General features: G+C 37.7%; 1 long non-coding RNA gene across 1 annotated transcript in view; it reads left to right on the top strand.

The window, feature by feature from the left end:
• LOC144237233 (uncharacterized) overlaps nucleotides 1–19,801 on the top strand; it is a 39,703-nt gene extending 19,902 nt beyond the window's left edge. Inside the window, exon 3 of the long non-coding RNA XR_013336792.1 lies at nucleotides 19,582–19,801. This is a non-coding gene — a long non-coding RNA (uncharacterized LOC144237233). The remainder of the gene's footprint in view (nucleotides 1–19,581) is intronic.
• The last annotated feature ends 881 nt before the right edge of the window (nucleotides 19,802–20,682 follow it).

Raw genomic sequence — 20,682 nt, 5'->3', positions numbered from 1 at the left:
TTTCTGAAGACATTGCCTTTTACAGTAATTAGTACTCCTGGTGTTTTTAGTTGGGAGGCCAAATGAGTCATGGAGGCCTCAGGTCATAATTGAAGCAAGTTTTAAAACCACATGGGAAAAACATTCTACCTAAGGAAATCAAAGTATATAATTCTCTATCATGATATCATTGCCATTTATTCTTATATTCATTCAACACATAATTGAGCACATACTAGGTGCTAAGTCACATTGCATTGGGGTAGAAAGACAAATGAATGAGATAGTCACCTGCCTTTCTAGCTTATAGTATAATAGTGGATACAGACAAGTAAACAGGAAATGACAACAGAGTATGATCACCATACAATCAATAGATAATTATATATAGTATAGTCAAATTAAGTCCTGAGAATCCCCATATTTAAAAAAATGTGGATGACCACATACAAGTAGAGCACCCACCACACAGTAATCAGGAGAGCTTGGGCAAGAGGTTCTGTATTTTCCCTGATACTCCAGCTCAAAACAACAATAATGGCAATGATTCTTCATACTTGCAAAGTAAAGGGGGAGTCCTAATGAGTTGTAATATGTTATCTCACTTATCCATATAACAAACTTTTTGAGAAATATTTTATAACACTTCACAGAAAAGACTATTGTGGCTTAGGAAAGTTAAAGTTACTCTGAGGGACTCCTTTCACATTTCAGTGACAACAGCACATGACACTGTTTATTATGGGTATAGTCTGTATTAAACGTTATTTGATAATTATCAGTTCTTCAGATTAAGCCCTTGTATTCCTAAATACTTAAATAATATTTTTTTCATATATAAGCAGGGGCATATTTACCAAAGATAAAAGCACTTTATGAGAAATGACTTGGGGACTGTGACTAAAAGACCCAGAGCTACTTAGAAATTTCAAGTCTCACTTTCTTTTATCTTGGAATTCTTTTTAAGTTTCTCAATTTTAAAATGTTCCACTCTCTCCTACATGGGAAAAAAGTAAAACCTGTCTTTCTATTTTAAGATAGTAAAAACATGTTGAATGATCCTTTATAACACAGTCAATATTCTCAGGACCCACAGTTAGTAAACAGCCACATCAAGCAGCATTTCACAACTCAGTGGAGATTAAATAAGTAACTATATGAGATCCTACTGATCCCCTAAACATTCTATAATCATGGTAATATCAATATGTACATCCTTCAATTCACTTTTTCTTCAAAGCGTGAAGAAATGTCAAAATCTGTAAATTCTATTTGGGTACCACAGTACCAAATGCTCAATATTTACACATACTGTTAATAGTTTGAATACTTTATTACTTTTCAAAACTCAAACATTTTAAAAACAAATTTAAGTTTGTTTTTTAAAACCAAAAGTAATATATTGATAACTATATAAATATTTCAATTCTTTTAAATGTTTTCAGTTATCACTATAAATTTAGTGAACACTTTACAAGAAAATCTTATCTAAAAAATATACATAGCCATATTATGAAATCAATTGTTACTATGCCTGAGAAGTTATTTGATTTTGAAATAATAGGAGGGATTGGTTTATCTGTAGATTTCTCACAATCATTTCTGGGGTTTTATTAGTCTGTTTCTTTGCCTTTTTAGACCTGGAATGAGTGTATTATCTTGTTTCTAAGGGATAAGAATGACATTAGGACGTTTCCCTGGTTTGCTGAAGGGAGAGTATGTTCTCATTTTCCCCTGTGACTTTCTTTTATTAGTCATACCACAAAAGTCACACCATGTTGGCAGAGGTGTATTTAATGTGAAGTAAGCAGGTTAAACCTTCACTCCTCATTTAAATTGGTCCTTTTCACAGCACTAGGAGTGTTCCTATCAATGTGTTTATATGGTCCTATATTTCTCTCCTTTACAGTTTACCCTTTTTCACATTTCTCCTTGGGCTGAGTGGCATTAGAATGGCACAGGAATTTGGGGGAGGGGTTGGCTAAGGCATGGTTTCTCAATGGGGGTGATATTGCTCCAAACAGAGGCAAAACATCTTACTTTTTATGTATATAGTGTATCTATATACATTAATAGACCTATGTAGACTTTATCTTTGGTATTAAAATAGGAAAAAAATGTTTATGACTGTTCCATGGGAAAAGACTATAAAAATGAAAAAGAGCTTGAGAAGCACTGGGCTAAAGGGAATTACACTGGGAATACTTTTAGTTTAGGTTCAGTGGCATACACTTTTTCTACAAAATTGAAATCATATTGGATGTGTTTGAATTTAGGTTAGAAAAATTGATATATTTAAGGTATACTGTTTGCTGTGCATAATTGAGAGGGAAAAAAAGTGCTTCTCAGCAGATGTAAGCCATAAAGATGTTGTACTGCTTCCCTGAGTAAGACAAGTAGTTATTAAATGTGGGCTCCTATTTCTAATGAATGAAACTTGGTAGTAAAATGATTAAAAGGAAAAAAAACCCACCCTTCATTTACTGAGTAATTACTATGTCAGATACTATTCTAAGCACTTTAGGTACAGTAATTCATTAAACACACACACACACACACACACACACACACACACGAACTGAAGGAAGATACTATTATTTCTCAATCTTATGGTTACTGAAGCACTGAGAGTTAACCAAGTTACCCAGGATCACAAAGCTAGTAAGAGATGGAAATTGAAATTGGCCGGCTGATTTCAGAGCCTGTGCCTTTATCCATGACATTTCCTGCCTCCAAATAAACAAAACAGGAATTTGTGATTGGGTGATTAATCAATGACCCTTTACTCACTGACAGACTAAGGCTCACATGAAACAAAGGGAAATAGTATCAAGAGCATTTTAGTGGCTACATCTCAAATAAAGATTAACTTCTGCTTCTTCTTAGACATCTTGGGAGAGATGGGTCAGCAGGTTGCAGGCCTATAAATAAGAGCCAGACCTTGGATAAGACTAAGTTCTAGGCCAGTGGCTTTCAATCATGCCTGGGCATTAGAATCATGCCTGGGCATTAGGGAGCTGTTCAAAAAATACTGGTGCCCAGACCCCATTCCCAGGATATTAACTGAATTAGTGTAGGACAGTCCCAGCCATTGGCATTTTCTCAAGTTGATTCTGAGATCCTGAGTTGATTCTAAAGTGCAGTTTTGACACACTGCTCTAGGCACACCACAGACTGCTGCCATTGCTAATTTATACTTTTCTGTCCTGAAGCTGACATGAAACCCAAATCTAAACCCTTGGTGGCCACCCAGGCTCAACTTCAGCACATCCAAGGTCAGAGCCCAGGAAAAGCCCAGCCACTTTGTGGAGGAGCTTTCACGACAATACCAATTCTGTCCCCCTGGGAAGAAACCTCACATTGAGGTGACTCCTGCTCTATGACCAGAAGAGGAAAGCAAGGTGGAGGGCACAACGTCCTTCTTTGCTTCTCTCTCCTTGGAGTGATTTTACTCTACAAAGCTGGCACAATCAGTGCCTCCCTTGTTTTACTTCCAAAGGTGACACTGGAAAGAAAAAGGAATGAACTACTGATAGGATTAGGACCTCCCAATGAGCCTGGCTCCTAGCCTAGGTTCACAGAGAAAGTGAGGAAACCAGGATCCAAGATTGTGGCTGTCTGCTACTTCCGAGGGAAAAGCCACGGTTTCAGTTGTAATCCTTATCCTTTCTATTGACTGTTTTAAGTGAATTTGTTTTAAAGCCTCTTTCCTTTAAATGTTGCCTACATAATCAATCAATCTGAGTACTGGCATGGCAGAGCAGTTAAAGCAGGAGATGGGAATGGGTGCACACTACTGTTAAATCAGCTAGAAGGAGCTAGGGCCAAGGGCCACACTCCAGAAGTTATGTCCTTGGGGGCCCCAGAACCTCTGATTCCTGAATGACCTATGGCCGTGGAAGTGATTCATCCACTACAGGTCTACCTGGAACTTAAGCTATTAAAGCTTGGTGGATTCTCCTGTTAAAAGGCATGTTCTGGTAAGTCTAACTTTACACCAAAATTCTATGTTAGAATTCATCCATCGGTGTGGAGCTGCAAGTGTCCCAAACAGGATGTTGACTGGGAGGTGGGAACAGAAGAATATGTCCTCTCCAAGAAGAAAAGAGTGGCTAGAAAATCTTAACTGGAAAGAAAGCCAGAGTTTTACTTAGTGACTTCACTGTTCTCTTTCAGAAGTGGCAATAGAGAAAAACAGTTACTTCCTTATTTTAGAACACACATGAAAAAAAAAAAAACCAATCAAGAGTTTAAAAAATCCCCATTTCAGGGAAAAGCCTACAGCAAAATAAAAGCCAAAGATATACTGACTCCTGGCATATGCTTTTCAATTCTGGAGTGGTTTTCAATTCTAAGTATAAAGAATCAAGGTGAAGAGAAATCTATACAAGTGCAGAAAAACAGGGTAAGATTAAATAATAATTGATGACAACTAAGGATTTGTAAAGTGCCTAACTGTTCTTAAGTGTTTCTATTGATTTAATAGTCTTTTCTGTATTTTTTTAGTAATATGACTTACATAGATGTATCTTTTTGTTTTACCTTGTTTGTTCACACTTTTAAGAATTTAAGTGGGAAAGAAAAAAAATATATATATATTTCTATGAGTTGTAAGAAGCCTAGCTCCATTCAAAGTCAGCCACTGCATTATTAACCTTCTGCCCTTTGGAGCCTTATCACCACACTCACCCACATACTCTCCTCCCAGGCCAGAGGAGGTCAGGAGGAGATCGCTAGGTAGGGATTAGGTGTGTCAGGGAGAGGTACCTGTACTGGGCCCTTTCAGATCCTCCAGTCCCTCTAGCTCCACACTGCCTTCCCCTCCTCCAACCAAACCTGTGGTCCATCCTTTTAGTGATGTTCCTATTGACATTCTTGATTCTTTCCTCTCCTCCACCTGTGCCTTCTTTGCCAAACCTTATTAGGTTAAAGTACTCATCCATTCTTTCTGTGCTTGCTTTTAACCTTAGAATAAAGTCACAAACCTGAGCTCAATGGATCCACAATGAAACCACACAGTGAGATCCTACTTGGGCCCTCACTGCTAATTGACAAGCCTCTCTCTTTTATGGACGCATTGATACAGGTCTCTAGACACTTACTCTAAACATTTCTATCAAGTCCAATTGCCATATTCACTCTCAAGAAACAGCTTTCCATCCTACTTAATGTAGACCAAGTCCGCTTAATATAAATCTCCTATATATTCTTCTTTTTCAACTTATATATTTTCTCTTTCTCTCTCTCTGCCCCACCCCCTACCACTCTTCCCTACTTGCACGCTCTCTCGCTCTAAAACAAAATGAAAAAGACTTTAATCTTATTTAAAATATCTCTTTCTCTTGACTCTTTAATCATCCCTTTCCACTGACATTTTTTCTTCTAAATAATGTTCTCCAGCACCTTCAAGTTTTTTTTAAAAAAGAATCTCACAACACCATGTTTTACCTTTTGTTAAAATTATTTCTGTTTATGTTTTATGGCCTTTACTGGTATGAAGATTCCTTAAGACCAGGAAATAAAATTTAAGCATCTTTTATTTCCTCCAAAGTCTAAGATTGAATCTTATACACAGTGTGGGCCTAATGAATGTGTACTGATTGAATGAATGAATGAATGAATATCTCAGTATAGTTAAGTCATTCTTGGGCTTATTCTTGGTGTCTGAAAGAAAATACATGGGACTGCTATGAACTTGCTTCAGTAAGCTCATTTAGGGTTTGAAATACCTAAGACTGCCCTGGACTTCTCAGATAGTTACCTTCTCAGTGCAATGTAATGCCATAGTCCCTTAGTCAGTGTTTCTCCACCTTATTAATGATACTGGAAGCTACACAATTTTAGGTATTAATTCCCTTGACTTAAATCTTCAGTCCCTCTTTAAAGTTGCAACTGTTAAAAAATAAATAATAAGTAAATAACAGTTGTAATGGTTTCTGGGAAAAGTATTGCATTTAGATTGCAGTAAAATAATTTTTATGATATTTCCCTTTCACTGAATGTGATAGGGAGAATAGAAATATCATTTTTTTTTTTGTTCATGGGAAATAGAAGCAGAAATAGGTGCTTCGGGGTTCCTTAACAGGTCTCTTTGATTCTTTCCTTCCTCTCCTCCACCTGTGCTTTCTTTGCCAAACCCCATTAAGTTCAAGTCCCCATCCAGGCCCAAATCACAGCAGGGACCCTGTGAACCTATAATCACTCTCCAATAGCCTCCTGTGTTATTCTCTCTCTTATGTGGTATGAAATCCCTAAAGGTATGTGCTCTCAATTAAAATGTAGATAAAAGCAGACTGGAATCCTGCTTCAATTTTTTTTCTGCTATAAATAAACTGAAGGGCAACTCTGATCCTCATCTATGAATGGACTGGAATCCATTTTTCTGATCCAGCAAGTACAGGTTGTGATTTTCAAAACAGGTCTAGGGCAGTATATGATTTGTGATATTTTTCCTTCTAAATTTCCATAATTGCAAATGTCCATATACTTTCAGTTTACCAGAAAACAAGGTAAACTAAAGCAAAATGAGAGTACATTAACTATAAGCTTTAGGGGAAAAACAGGGAAATATCTCTGGGTCTAGAATGGTTTTCCTTAGATTAATGTTGGCGAGAAAATGTTCTTTATAGTAAACAATGTCATAGTTAGTTCTAGTCTCCACCAGTTCTTTTTTTTTTAATTTATTTTTTAAATTCACATTAGTTAACATTCAGTGTAGTAATGGTGTCAGAAGTAGAACCCAGTGATTTATCACTTAACATAGAACATTCAGTGCTCATCCCAGCAAGTGTCCTTAATGCCCTTCCCCCATTTAGCCCATTCCTCACCCACTTCTCCTCTAGCAACTCTCAGTTTGTTCTCTGTATTTATGAGTATCTTATGGTTTGCCTCCATCTCTGTTTTTATCTTATTTTTCCTTCTCTTCCTCTATGGTCATCTGCTTTGATTCTTAAGTTCCATATATGAGTGAAATCATATATTAGTCTCTACCAGTTTTTAATCATCAGATTAAGAAGAATATTTTAAGAATGATTATAGAATAATTATAGGAAAGAAAAGACCAGGAAAAAGATCTACTGATATAAAATAAAGATGCCCCTCACTGTATATAATTGTACTAGATATTAAATCTTGACTACCTTCAACATTCACAGACACACACACACACATACACACACATGCCCCCCTCCCCTGAGTCATGTAGAAAGCATTTTTTATTTTCCTAATAGGCATATATCTGGCTTCATCAGAAATTTCTAAATTACTATGTCCCTATGCTTGCTTGCAGGATTTCAATTTCCCCTCAACATCTCCCACAATTAATTGAGAGCACCAGTGCAAAGGGTAAACTTCATATGTGTTTGTCTTAGATCTCTCACACGTTCCCACAGTGTCCACAGTTCAGAGGGCCATTGGAAGGAGCATCACTGTAGCTCCTCATGAGAGAAACATCAAGGCCCATGCCAAGGGTGCTTCTCTAGTGCTCCTAAAGCTTACAGTTCTGAAAGCAACACAGCTATGGCAGCTCCACAAAGGAAGCAGCCTCTCTATAACTTGGTGTTCTTTGTCACTCAGTCTATCCATAACACACCTCCTTTGCCCATTGGCTTTCAATTTCTTAGTCCAAAGGTGGCAGAGGATAAGCACCACAACCATTCTATTACATATGCTCAAGTCCAGTTCTAGAAGCTAGACAGAGAACAGAAGCTATACTACCATTCCATTACCCTCAATTTCTTTTTTCAGCTGTGGCTCAAATCCCAGAAAACTTCTCCTGCCTTCCCCTCCATGTTCCAAATTCTCCTGCTTTTCTGTGGATGCAAAAACTACTGCTGGGGGTGGAGGCAGGTAGGTTAAAAGGGGAGGATGTTCTTTGTTAGCAGTGTACCAGTCCTGGGTCAATCAGTCAAATGTCCTAAGATACCCGAAGACACCAACTTGTCTTTCAGTCAGTAAAATCATGTCACAGGCCATCTTAGGGTACAGGTTTTGAAATTAAGAATTCTGTACCACTTGCTAAAGCAACCCCCACTGAAATCCTCATGCATGCTAGGAAAATCTAACAGATTGTTGCCAACTGATGCATCTTTCATTTGTACAAATAAGATTGGGTTTTCACAAGTTCATGCAACATCACTCTGGGGACTGCTGCCTACCCAGCTCTTTACTACTCAGCCTGCCAGGCCTCCAATTAATGGCACCTCAAGTTAATGCCAGGTGACCTTCAAGTGCTACCCCAAACCGACCTCAAACTAAAGACAGACTTTGGAAGACAGCATCAACAAACTTGGAACAACTTCTGAGTAGCACAGCTGATCTGACTACGTTTCCATAGCCACAATCCCCTAAAATTAGAGATTTTGAACTTACAAAACAAACAAACAAACAAACAAACAAACAGAAATCCCTGACTCTTTTCCCATCTGGCTTTTAAGTCAGATTAGCATGTTTTTTTCTACCGTCCCCATTGACACACCGTCTAAGAAGTCCTTAAAGATGAGAGAGAAGAGAAAAAGGAAGGGGATAAGAAGCAGATAAGGGGAATGCAGTGAAACAAAGGAATGCAGTAAAGTGTGAAAAAGAAAGAGAAAGTGAGGAAAGCCTATAAGACAAACTATCTTAATTTCATCATAGACAGGAAACACTGCTAGAATTGCTGATTAAAGTACTTTGGGACTATTTTAAAAACCAGCGCTTTGTTCCGAAGACAGAACTCCAAGGAAGAAACTTCCCCCACCCTCCCCCTGCTTGTTGCCATAGCTACGACACTCAGGGAAAGCACATAGCTTTGTTTGTTTTCCCCCAAATCACTCTACGACTAGTCTTAAATTCTTCCATTAAGTGGGCCTTTTAAAATACAGCCTTGAATCTAGGAGTTAAGTGGAAAATGTTCATTAGCAATCAAGAATCCTTTCCAGTTAGTGGTTAGCTCCTGGGGAGGATTTTCTCTTTGCATGGTCCTTAATCAAATGCACTGATGCAAAACAGGGTTATGAGACCATTTTGCCTGGCTATGATCCAAGAAGAGGTTTACTGGGCATTACTTTATGAAAGAAAGTTGTTAAACTGTAGTAAACACCCACAGATCTCTGAGACCAGGAATGAATCAGAAAGGTAAAAATAGTCCTAAAACCTGATCATTTCCTTTTCTGTGTCATCTCTACAGGGGTGAATAGGTTAATATATTTCAGACAGTTAAAAACAGGACAGGATATGGAGTCCTTGAGAACTCCTTCCTACAGAGAAGCCAACATTAGCCTCCAAACCTCAACTTTTTCAACCCTGAAACAAGTAATCATGATGTGGATTAGCAAGTGACAGGATAGAGTTATCTAGCTATGAGATGGTGCACAGTCAGTCGTAAAGCCAGAAAACACTTGAGAGTTATAATAAGAATTAGACAATTAAGAATCAGATTCCTTTCCACCTTGTGACTGATTGGCTTTTCTGATAAGGGTTCTAGAGATAGTCACACATGGATACTTTCCCTTTCCAAAGTATGTTGCCACCCCAGTAGCTAGAATCCTAGAATCATGTAAATTAATGAGAATTTTAAAAAAGTTAAACACCTGGTTGAAAGCATGGTCTGCTTCTACTGTTTTGTTAATAAGACTTGAAGTCTTTTGGGAATCTGCTTACTCTCAGGTTACAGCATGGTGTGACCAGCACTACCCAAGGTTCAAAGAAATTGACTCCATTTTGTCAATGCTATAGGCAAGTATTTCTGAAGGATGGAATCAGCAAATGCTTATATCTTAGTTTTGTCTCTATCAACTCAGGAGTAAAAGGCAACCCTCTTATTTCCTTCCCAGAGTGAGAAGACCACTGACAATGTTACCTGCTTTCTGGAACCTGACACACATGATAAAGTACAAGTATTTTGCCTGAAAGCCAGATATACACAGTGCTAGAAATATAAAAGTTTGTTCTTAGTCCATAGAAGAATGATTTATCCTAGGGGTCATGATCTGCTGCATTTGTCTGTGACACAGTGCAAAATTTATATGAGATTTCTTCCTTTGACTGGATCAAACACATTTGTGAACTCTAATTTGGCAACATTTCCCTTGACCATATGGGCCTCAGACAGCAATCATGCTCCACAATTCTATGAAAAATATCACTCTGGTATTCCTATAAAGGCTTATTCTTTATCTTGATTGAGTCAGCCTCAAGACTGCAGTTGTTCAGTTATGAGGCAAAACAAGGTATCTCTATATCTGTTATTAGCTTCAGCTTAATTCTTAATTGCTCCCTTGACTGTGACTTACTTGAGTATTACCTGGGTATTTTTCCTTTTTTAGTCAGGGATTTTTATGGCACCGATAATATATCCATGATGTTAAAATCCAGTCTGCTTTGTTCACTTTATTTGTCAGACTATTAGTTAGGGCTGGAAAGCTTAAGGGCTTAATCAGGCAATTTTTCAGTTTTCTATGTTGTAACAAATCTCCTTTAATTTATCAGACAATACTCATTATGTGATACATCCCTCTACCATAATTTTAAGACAGGAAGCCACAAATTACCTCATTTTACATAACTCTGAGCTCTGAGTCACTTAGAAGGGCTGATTAGAATCACAGAATCTAAATCTTGAAGGGAATAGAGTTCATCTCACTGACTTATCATGGGAATCACCTAGGTTGCTCTTTGTTTTTTTGTTTGTTTTTTCTAAAATACAAGATTTCTTCTCTCTTCTCCCCACCCCCAGAAATGCTGATTTTCTAGGTCTGACTTGGAGTTCAAGAATGTATTTTTTAGAAGTTTCTCTAGATGATTCAGAAAATTAGGTGTCAGCGATCCACTAATGCAGTTCCCTCTTCCTTCAAATGGAGAAATATCTACTTTAACATTCTTTATTTATGAACATTCAGCTTTTGCAGGATTGGTGTAAGAAATGAGACCTTCCCCGTAGAGCTGTACTTTATCACTTCACAGACCATATAGTGCATTCATCAATGTCAATGTCTTTCTGCAAACATGTGTTAATGCTTACGCTGAGTCTAGTACTGTTAATAGGAACTATTTAGGAAGGGCCCTTAATAGGCACAAAACATTTACAAATAATATAATTAATCTCTAAAATAGTCCTGCAAGATGGATTTATTTGTATGCTTGTCCCTATTTTAAGAAGAAGTTTAGAAGAACTGGAATTTAAGCCCATACCTACTAATGGTTCTGTAGCTTATACGTTTTCAAGTGTTTCATGTGTACCATCCAGTTCCAAAATAATTACACAGATAAGTATATACTTTGCCCCTTTTTAATTAACAGAAGTTTTTTTTTTTTTTTTTTTTAATCTCAGCCTCAGGAATATGCTTAATATTTTCTGGCCATCTTTTTTTTAATAAAATTTCTTTAATGTTTATTTTTGAGACAGAGAGAGACAGAGCAGAGAGAGGGAGACATAGAATCTGAAGCAGGCTCCAGGCTCTGAGCTGTCAGCACAGAGCCTGATGTGGGGCTCGAACCCATAAACCATGAGATCATGACCTGAGCCAAAGTCGGAAGCTTAACCGACTGAGCAACCCAGGTGCCACTCTGGCCATATTAATTTTGCAAAATTAGTTACAACTGATAATTATTGACCACTTATGTCCCAGGTACTTCATGGTTAGACTAATTATAATACTGGCAGTCCCTTTGGGGATATACTAGTTATGTCTATAAGAGACTTTATGATTTTAAATTTCCATTTCTTTACAGACCTTTTAAAAATAGGATAGATACTTACCTATTGGGGAAGGTATAAATATTGTACTACTAGAGAACAGAGAGATTTCTCAAAGTTCATACTAGCCCTCCAATTCTGTATGTAGGTTATATTTAGCTTTCTATTTCCTGTCAAATTATAAGCTGTTTCCAGTGTATTCATAGATTGAACAGGATCTACAAGATCACAATGGTTCACTTTCCCCATGAGTTCAGTAAGTTATATTTTTAAACTTTTTCTGAAGCCAGAAAAAAGTCACCCAAAAATCCAAACAAACCCCAAGGTGCTGTTTTCAAAAGGGAGGTTTTTTTTTGGCCACAAGCAGTAAGCTACCTTTTAAGTGATTGTAGTAAAACTTAGCTCAAGTTGTATTTAAGATAGTCTCTTTTTTTCTTCCATTCAGTCTATGAACAATGTCTAGATAAACTAGAAATAATTCTTAATGTTTTAAAGTTGAATCTTTGAATGTAATTCTAATTTTTTAATAAAGGTAAAGTCATGTGTATAAAGTCAGAGTAAAATCTAAGATAATGAAAATTCACTATATACTCTAAACTTTTCACTTCTTAGGTGTTATTTAATATAAACATGATTAATTCAGTAAACATTTCCTTATGGCCTGTGAGGTGCCGAAAATCATGCCAGCCACTAGATAAATGGAGAAGAATGAAACAAGGGCTCCACGTCTTCTTTTACATTACTAAATTAAACCGCATCACAGAGGCGCCTGGGTGGCTCAGTCGGTTAAGCGTCTGACTCGGCTCAGGTCATGATATCACGGTTCATGGGTTCGTGGGCCGGGTCGGGCTCTGCGCTGATAGCTAGCTCAGAGCCTGGAGCCTGTTTCAGATTCTTTCTCTCTCTCTCTCTGACCCTCGCCTGCTCATGCTGTCTCTCTCTCCCTCTCTCTCTCTCAGAAATAAAAATAAAACATTAAAAAAATTTTTACCTGCATCACAGTCTGCTAAATTATCATCTTTTACCTACAAAAATGGCAATTTCATATGGTTCAATCTAATAGTTACTATATTGTATTGCACTGATTTATCTTCCGACGGATAAGCAGACATTCCCGCGAGGAGAACAGAGTGGAAGATGATAGGAAAACTTCCTCATGCCCATTCTACGGAGATCATATTGAACCCTGTAGCCCAGGAGAACCACTGAAGGTTGCTACAGTGTTCTGGCAAAAGGACAAGGTTGGAAAACAGTATCCATCTGTGTTGCTAAAAAAGTAATATAACGTTGGTAGTAGTTTAAGGGATGAATGCAAGAAAGAGAATATGGATATCATGAGATTAGTCGTAAGTTTGTTCCATTAGTTCAAGTGAGAAATGTTGAGGACTTGACTTAAATCTGTTCTACAAAAATTATAGACAATATTTATGAAAATAACAAGATGGCTATGATGGTTAATTTTATGTGTCAACTTTACTGGGTCACAAGGTGCCCAGATACATGGCCAAACATTATTCTCGGTGTGTCCAGCAGGGTGTTTCTGTATGAGATTAACATTTCAGTCAGTAGACTGAGAGAAGCAGATTGCCCTCCCTAGTGTGGGTGGACAAAACATTGAAAACTTAAATAAAACAAAAAGGGAAACTAAGTAAGAGGGAACTCTTGACTGACTGACTGAGCTGGGACATTGGTCTTTTCTGGCCTTTAGAGTGGAACTTACACATTGGCTCTCCTGGAGCTCCAGCTTGCCAAATGTAGACATTGGTACTTCTCAGCTTCCATAATGATGTGAGCCAATTCCTTATGATTAAAAATCTGTCTATCTATCTATCTATCTATCTATCTATCTATCTATCTATCTATCATCTATCTCCTATTGGTTATGTTTCTCTGGAGAACCCCTAATAGTTTTTGGTACTGGGAGTGGTTCTAGAAACACAGAATGTTAAAGATGTGTTTTCTGAATTGTTTCTGGGGTTTCTGGAATGGTTCTCTATTCTGATTAGATTTAAAGATGCTACTGGCTCTATTTCCAGTAATAAAGAAAGCACTGATATTACATGATGTGGTCTGGAATAGAGATTTATGAGAAGACTCTGATGAAGCTGGGGACATTAAGTATCTAAATTTTGATGAGTTTTCTTTGTCAGTGAAAGAGGCCTCCCCATCCCCAGTGGAAGTATTCTCTACCCCTGTCTGAGACAGTAGACTTGAGTGCAGGGGAGGCTGGGTCCCCTAAGGAAGGACCCTGGCACACTACCAATAGTTTATAGTTGCCTGAGGAAACTCAAATGGTCTTTCTTGAGGCAGCTGCTGTAAAGATAATGCTGATCCTCCCTAGGACTACCCTACCACCCATCCTAGATTCCAGACCTATACCAGCAAATCCCTAAAGGTAAGGTACAAATTGTGATCCATGAGGAAATATGATACACTTTAAAACAACTATTTGGGTTTTCTAATTTATACAGACAGATATCCAAAAAACATGTATAGGAATGAATATTAAGATTGTGGGATAATGGTGGAAGGAACATAAAGTTTAATCAGGCCAAATTTATTAATATCAGCTCACTAAACAGAGATTCTGCATTTAACACTGCAATTTAGGGAGTTAGAAAGGGTTCTAACGGTTTGGTTGGTTGGCTAAAACATGGATCAAAAAGTGGCCCACAGAAAGCAAGCTGGAAATATCAGAATTGCCTTCGTTTAATGTAGAGGAAAGCATTCAAAGGCTTAGAGAGACTGAAATGTTAGCATGGATTTGTCATTTAGATGACATGGGAAGGTACAGAAGACATACTTCTCATGATGACTGTGGGAAATAAATGACTAACTGTGAGGGAACTCCAGCATCCTTAAGAGCTGGGTGATTACTCTTCTCTCTAGGCCAGGCCTTACAGTGAGACTACAGTTACTGAATCAGGAAATCTAAATGCAATGAGACTAACTAGATCCTGAGGTGTCAGGAACTAAGTAGCAGCACTCAATCACCAAAGGCAAGGTAGGTGTGGTTGCCATGACAGACAGCAGAGCCAGAGCAGCAGTCAGTCTCACTAGGACAGACCTATGAAGGTGGCTAGTTAGTGGATCTTGATGTTCCAGAAGTAAAATCCACAGAAATCCTATTGAATTCTGCCTTGATCTGTATAAGCAGAAAAGTTCTAGGTCAAGTGAACAAGTCTAGCCTGAATTATAAAAACAGAGTCATAGCCCCTCAATTAATTTCTAGACTTGAGCCAGTTTACTTACCAAAATTCCTTGAATGAAGGGGAGGCTGGGTCCCCTGAGGAAACACCCCAGTACACTACCAAAAATTTATACTGCCAGTCTTCCTCCCCACTTTCCCCAAAGGGATTTATGGCCTTTTACTGGAATAATTGTGCACATGGAAACAGGAAATAATCAGGCCTTTCAGGGATTACACCTATTGGCTCTGAACTGATACTAATTGTAAATAAGACCCAAAACATCATTTTTGTGTAGTCTGAGTAGAGCTTATAGAGGTCTAGTGATTGATCAAGTTTTAGCTCAGGTATGTCTCATAGTGGGCCCATTGGGTCCCCAAATGCATCTTGTGGTTATTTCTCCAGTTCCAGAATTTACAACTGGAATTGATATTCTCAGCAGTTGCCAGAATCCCTACATGATTTTTTGACTTATAGAGTGAGGGCTAGGATTGTGGGAAAGGACCAGTGGAAGCCATGAGAGCTGTCTTTACCTAGGAAAATATAAACCTAAAGCAATACTGCATTGAGTACTAACTTGCAAAGACTAGTGCCATCAAGGACTTGAGAGATGGTGGTGATTCCTACCACATCACATTCAGCTAGCCTGTCTAGCTCTTTAGAAGCAGATGGATCTTGGAAAATGACACGGGATTATCCTAAATTGAACCAGGTGGTGACTCCAGCTGAAGGTTCTGTACCAGATCTGATTTCATTGCTTGAGAAAATTAACACATCCTCTGGTACCCAGTATGTAGCTATTGATCTAGCAAATGCCTTTTTCTCCAGCCCTGTCAATAAGACCCACCTTAGGTTTCATCTAGTAAGGACAGCAATAGATCTTCTCTGTCTTACCTCATGGGTATATTAACTCTCCAACCCTATGTCAGAATTCAGTTTGCAGGGATCTTTATCACCTTTCATTTACACAAGATCCCACACAAGTCCAATACATTGATGGCATTATGTTGATTGGACCTAGTGAGTAAGAAGTAGCAATTACTCTAAATTCATTGGTAACATATTTGCAGGCCAGAGTGTGAGAAATAAATATGACAAAGGTTTAGGGGCCTCAGTCAAATTTCTAGGGGTCCAGTGGTATGGGGCACTTTGAGATATCACTTCTAAGGTGAAGGATGGATCTAGCTCCTCCTACAACCAACAAAGAGGCACAATGCCTAATGGACCTCTTTGGACTTTAGAGGTAACATATCACTCATTTGGTTTGTTCCTCTGGCCCATTTATCAGGTTACCCCAAAAGCCATTAGTTTTGTGTGGGGCTCAAAATAGGAGAAGGCTCTGCAATAGGTCCAGACTGCTATGCAAGCCTGCTCTGCCACTTGGATCACAAGGTTCAGTAGATCCAATGGTGCTTGAAGTGTCAGTGGTAGACAGGGATGCTGCTTGGAGCCTTTGGAAGATCTCTATCAGTGAGCTACAGTGATTTTGGAGCAGAATCCTGCAATCCTCTGCAGATAACTACTTCCCTTCTGAGAAATAGCTCTTGGCCTGCTACTGAGCCTTCATAGAAACTGAATGCTTGACCATGGACCACTGACCCATGTAACATGAGCTGCCTCTCATGAACTGGTTTTATCTGATCCACCAAACCAGAGAGTTGGACATGCACAGCAGCATTCCTTCATCAGATGGAAGTGGTATATATGTGATCAAATCTGATCTGGCCCCAAAGGCACAAGTAAGTTATATGAAGTGCCCAAATACTCATAGTTTCCACTCCTGCTACACTGTTGTCCCTCTCCCAGCTTGTACTTATGGCCTCATGAGGAATTTCCTATGATCATTTTATTAAGCACTTTATTATCATGAACTCACAATGACCTTGAGGTAGGTATTATTATTTCATTTCATTTCCATTTTGAGGAAGCTGAAGCACAGAATGGGCGATACATTACCTGGGATCACTGGGCTGGAGTTAGGCTATGATGCCAAACAGTCTGATACCAAGATCTCCCTTTGACAAATATGCCATGCAATATTTTCCAAAATCCTACAGGGCAAATGTTGGAGGTGTCTTTTAGCCCTGCTGTTATTTTTAGCAAATTTCTATTTCTCCTTACTGGAAAGGGATGATTGTATGAGAAAGAGTGAGGAGCGGAAGCAAGCTATGTATCCAAAAGATACTTCAGTTAAATGGTATTTAGTCAAGTTAAATTATTCTAAACATTAGCAATAACAGAGATAGTGACTTAGGTCTTTTCTTGTTGTAGACACAGGATTTTTAGGAGGAGTACTATTTATTTTTCACCCCAAAACCTAAAGGACTTAAACAAAAGTATTGAAAGTATCCTATTGCTTAAGTCTCCTTCCTTCCCACACTAATTTTTCTCATTTACTCTAATTCTGACCTTATGGAGTTTAATGCACAGCATAGTCACTATAGTGAACACTGTATTGTATACTTGAAAGTTGCTAAGAGAGCAGACCTTCAGTGTTCTCTGTACAATCNCACATGCATATATATGTCAAATCATCATGTTGTTCACTTTATATTTACACAATGTTATATCAATTATATTCCAAGGAAGCTGGAAAAAAATTAAAACTGACATAAGAAAACAGCATTTAGACTGTCCTTAAAGTGGTCAGAACAATAGTTCCTCAAATAATTAGACAGCAATTTCTCAGGTTATTTTCAAAAGACGCTACCATCTGTTATCATAAAAGCCCAAGTAATATTAGAGATGGTTTGGTGGACTTTCCTCAGAGAGACAAACAGTATCTAGTTTCTCTTTTGAAAACTCTTTCTTTACTGGCTACTAAGTACAAGAAAAGAAGCAATAAATATAAGAGCAGAAATCAGTCAAATATAAAATAGACAAACTATATAGATAAAATCAATGAAATGAAGAGCTGAGTCTTTAAAAAATCAATAAAATTCAAAAACCTCTCGCTAAAATGATCAAGACAAGAAAGCGTTTTCAAACTACCAGAATCAGGTATGAAAAAGGAGATACTAATATAGATCCTACAAATATTAAAAGGATAATTAGGAAATGTTACAAATAACTTTATGACAAAAAATGTGACAACCAGATGAAACGGATAAATTATTTTAAAGATAGATATTACTAAACCGTAAGAATAGGAAACTTAATAGTCTTATATCTAAAGAGATTGAGTTTTTAATTATAAACTTTCCAATAAAAATATTTAGGTCCAATTTTTCCTTTTTTTAAAGAATTTTTTAAATGTTTACTTATTTTTGATAGAGAGACAGAGTATGAGTGAGGAAGAGACAGAGAGAGAGGGAGACACAGAATCTGAAGCAGACTCCAGGCTCTGAGCTGTAAGCACAGAGCCTGATGTGAGGCTTGAACCCATGAACCACAGGATCATGACTTGAGCCAAAGTCAAACATTTAATGGACAGAGCCACCCATGTGCTCCAGGTCCAATTTTTTCAATGGAGATTTCTATTAAACATTTAATAGAATCTCTTTCAGAAAATTAAGGAGAAGGGAACACTTCCAAACTCATTTTACAAGGCCAGTATTACTCTGATACCAAAATCGGTCAGATATCACAAGAAAAGAAAAATTATAGATCAATATCCCTCATGAACATAAATGTAAAAACCCTGAACAAAACATTAGAAAATCAAATCCAGTAATAATAGAAAAACAAAATTACACCATGAATAAGTGAGGTTTATCCTATGAATGCAAGGTTGGGGTTGGTTTAACACTCAAAAATTAAGTTAATAAATGACTAAAGTAATAAATCATATAATCATTCCAATAGATAAAGGAAAAGAATGACAAAATCCAATACCTACTCATGAAAAAAACTCTCAGATAACTCAGGAATAGATGACAACATCCTCATGTTGATAAAAGGCATGCATGAAAAACCTACATCTAATATCATACTTGATGATAAAAGACTGACAACCTTCTCCCTAAGATCTGAAACAAGGCAAGTTTTTTACCTTTACCACTTCTGTTTTATATTTTAACAGGCTCCTAAAGACCTAAGTGTTTCCCAAACTTCATTCATTTCCCAGCTATCTTAAAAGTTTCTGTCACTGTTTCATAACTCCTGTACAACCACATTTTGGGAATGGGTGAAATAGAAAAATAAAACAAAATTTCAGAAGCAGGAAGTTTCTTGAGGAAAGGGATTATCTACACACACATGTGTGCATAAGATCAATAGCCATTTGTATAGTGGATAATTAGTTTGATCTAGCCTACATTTCCTAGAAAATGGAGTGTGTGGAAAAGTTTATATGTATATGTAAAGACTTTATCTGGAGGTACAGTATTAGGGCAGGACGAGTTAGGGGAAAAGAAATATGAGGCATGGAAAGAGAGAAAGCAAATACAAGCTATTGTATTAACAAGCTGACCAGTTTCACATGAAAACACAGATGACTGCTCAATCACATAGGACATATTTCAAACAGGCTCTTTGGAATCACAGTGCTTTCAAACAACCCATCAAGGAGAGGAATTATCAGCCAACCACTTTCCATATTCTATGCCTCAACAGTCACAGTTTGGCACATAGTACATTAACTCCTCTGATATTTGTTGTCCTGCCCTGTTTGTCCAGGCAGCTGCTGCTGGAAAAGTCAGATACCATGCCTTATATTAAGATGCTTCATTTGAGACCAGAGTAATGAGAGGAGCCGGATTTTCTGTAGGTTTGGTCAGTCCACATCTGTTTTCTCAACAGGCACAACAGAGACCATACTGGAGCCAGCAGTCGCTCTGAGGAGGTGGTGACAGCAGGTGGTGTTAGGCGATGACCTCCCAAGTGACTGTAATGGTGGCTAGTGACCACTGCTCCAGTGACCAAGAAGCAAAAACCCCGAGGGCATGTGGACTTTAGTAAATCTGGAGAGGTACATAAATCAGGTCTGATGCAGTTTCCAAAAAACTAATTGCTGTGGGTAATTGGCTGAGTTTGAAATACCCATCTAACATTTGGACCACGTTTTAAAAAATCCTTTGGGGTAATTTTCTCAAGTGTTTCACATGCTGCTGTTTATAGACAATACACAAAAAGACGCTGAGTTTTTTCAAATGCTGCATGGAGTAGACTTTAACTGAATATCAATTCATTATCTATGGCAGAAGTCAGAAATGTTTTTTTCTACAAAGATGCATACCCAGATGATATACCAGGGCTTCATATACTTCATGGGCTTTCCTGAGAGGATGGGGTGCAACCTCTGATGTACTCGACATAACCTGCTTCTTCTCTCCCTTTCCCTCTTTCTCTTACTCAAGGAAATGTCTACTAGAGAGTCACATAGGGATAACTGTGCATATATATATATGCACACACACATACACATATATATGAAATGAGTTCTATTATTGTTAAGAGAGTGAAGTACAGTGGTTAAGCATTTGAGCTCTGGAGCTCTTAAACAATCGAACTTCTGCCACTTTCTAATGATTTTACCTTGGACAAATATCTTCACCCCTTCTGCTTCATTTTACCTTATCCATAAAAGACAGATAATAATGATATGCACCAAATTTGGTTGTGTGAGAAATAAATAAACTCATCTCTTCCACTAAGAATGAGAATTGCTGAACTAGCCCAGTGCCTAGCTTATACTAAACATTCAGTAATTGTTAGTTCCTAGCAGTAGCTAATTACTTGTGATTATTATTTGAAAACTATTATTTGTAACAAATGACTTCATTTACCTGTGTGCCACTGGTATCCAATTCAATTCAATGAATATAAACCACGTTCTATAAGAAAGGTAGAAACTGTGTGTTTTGAATTTGCTGCAATTTTTTTCTTCAATAAAACTAAAAA

This window comes from Crocuta crocuta, unplaced genomic scaffold (assembly GCF_008692635.1).
Source record: "Crocuta crocuta isolate KB4526 unplaced genomic scaffold, BGI_CrCroc_1.0 scaffold331, whole genome shotgun sequence".
Lineage (NCBI taxonomy): Eukaryota > Metazoa > Chordata > Mammalia > Carnivora > Hyaenidae > Crocuta > Crocuta crocuta.
The sequence above is the reverse complement of the archived record's forward strand: the minus strand, read 5'-3'. Positions and strand labels throughout refer to the sequence as shown.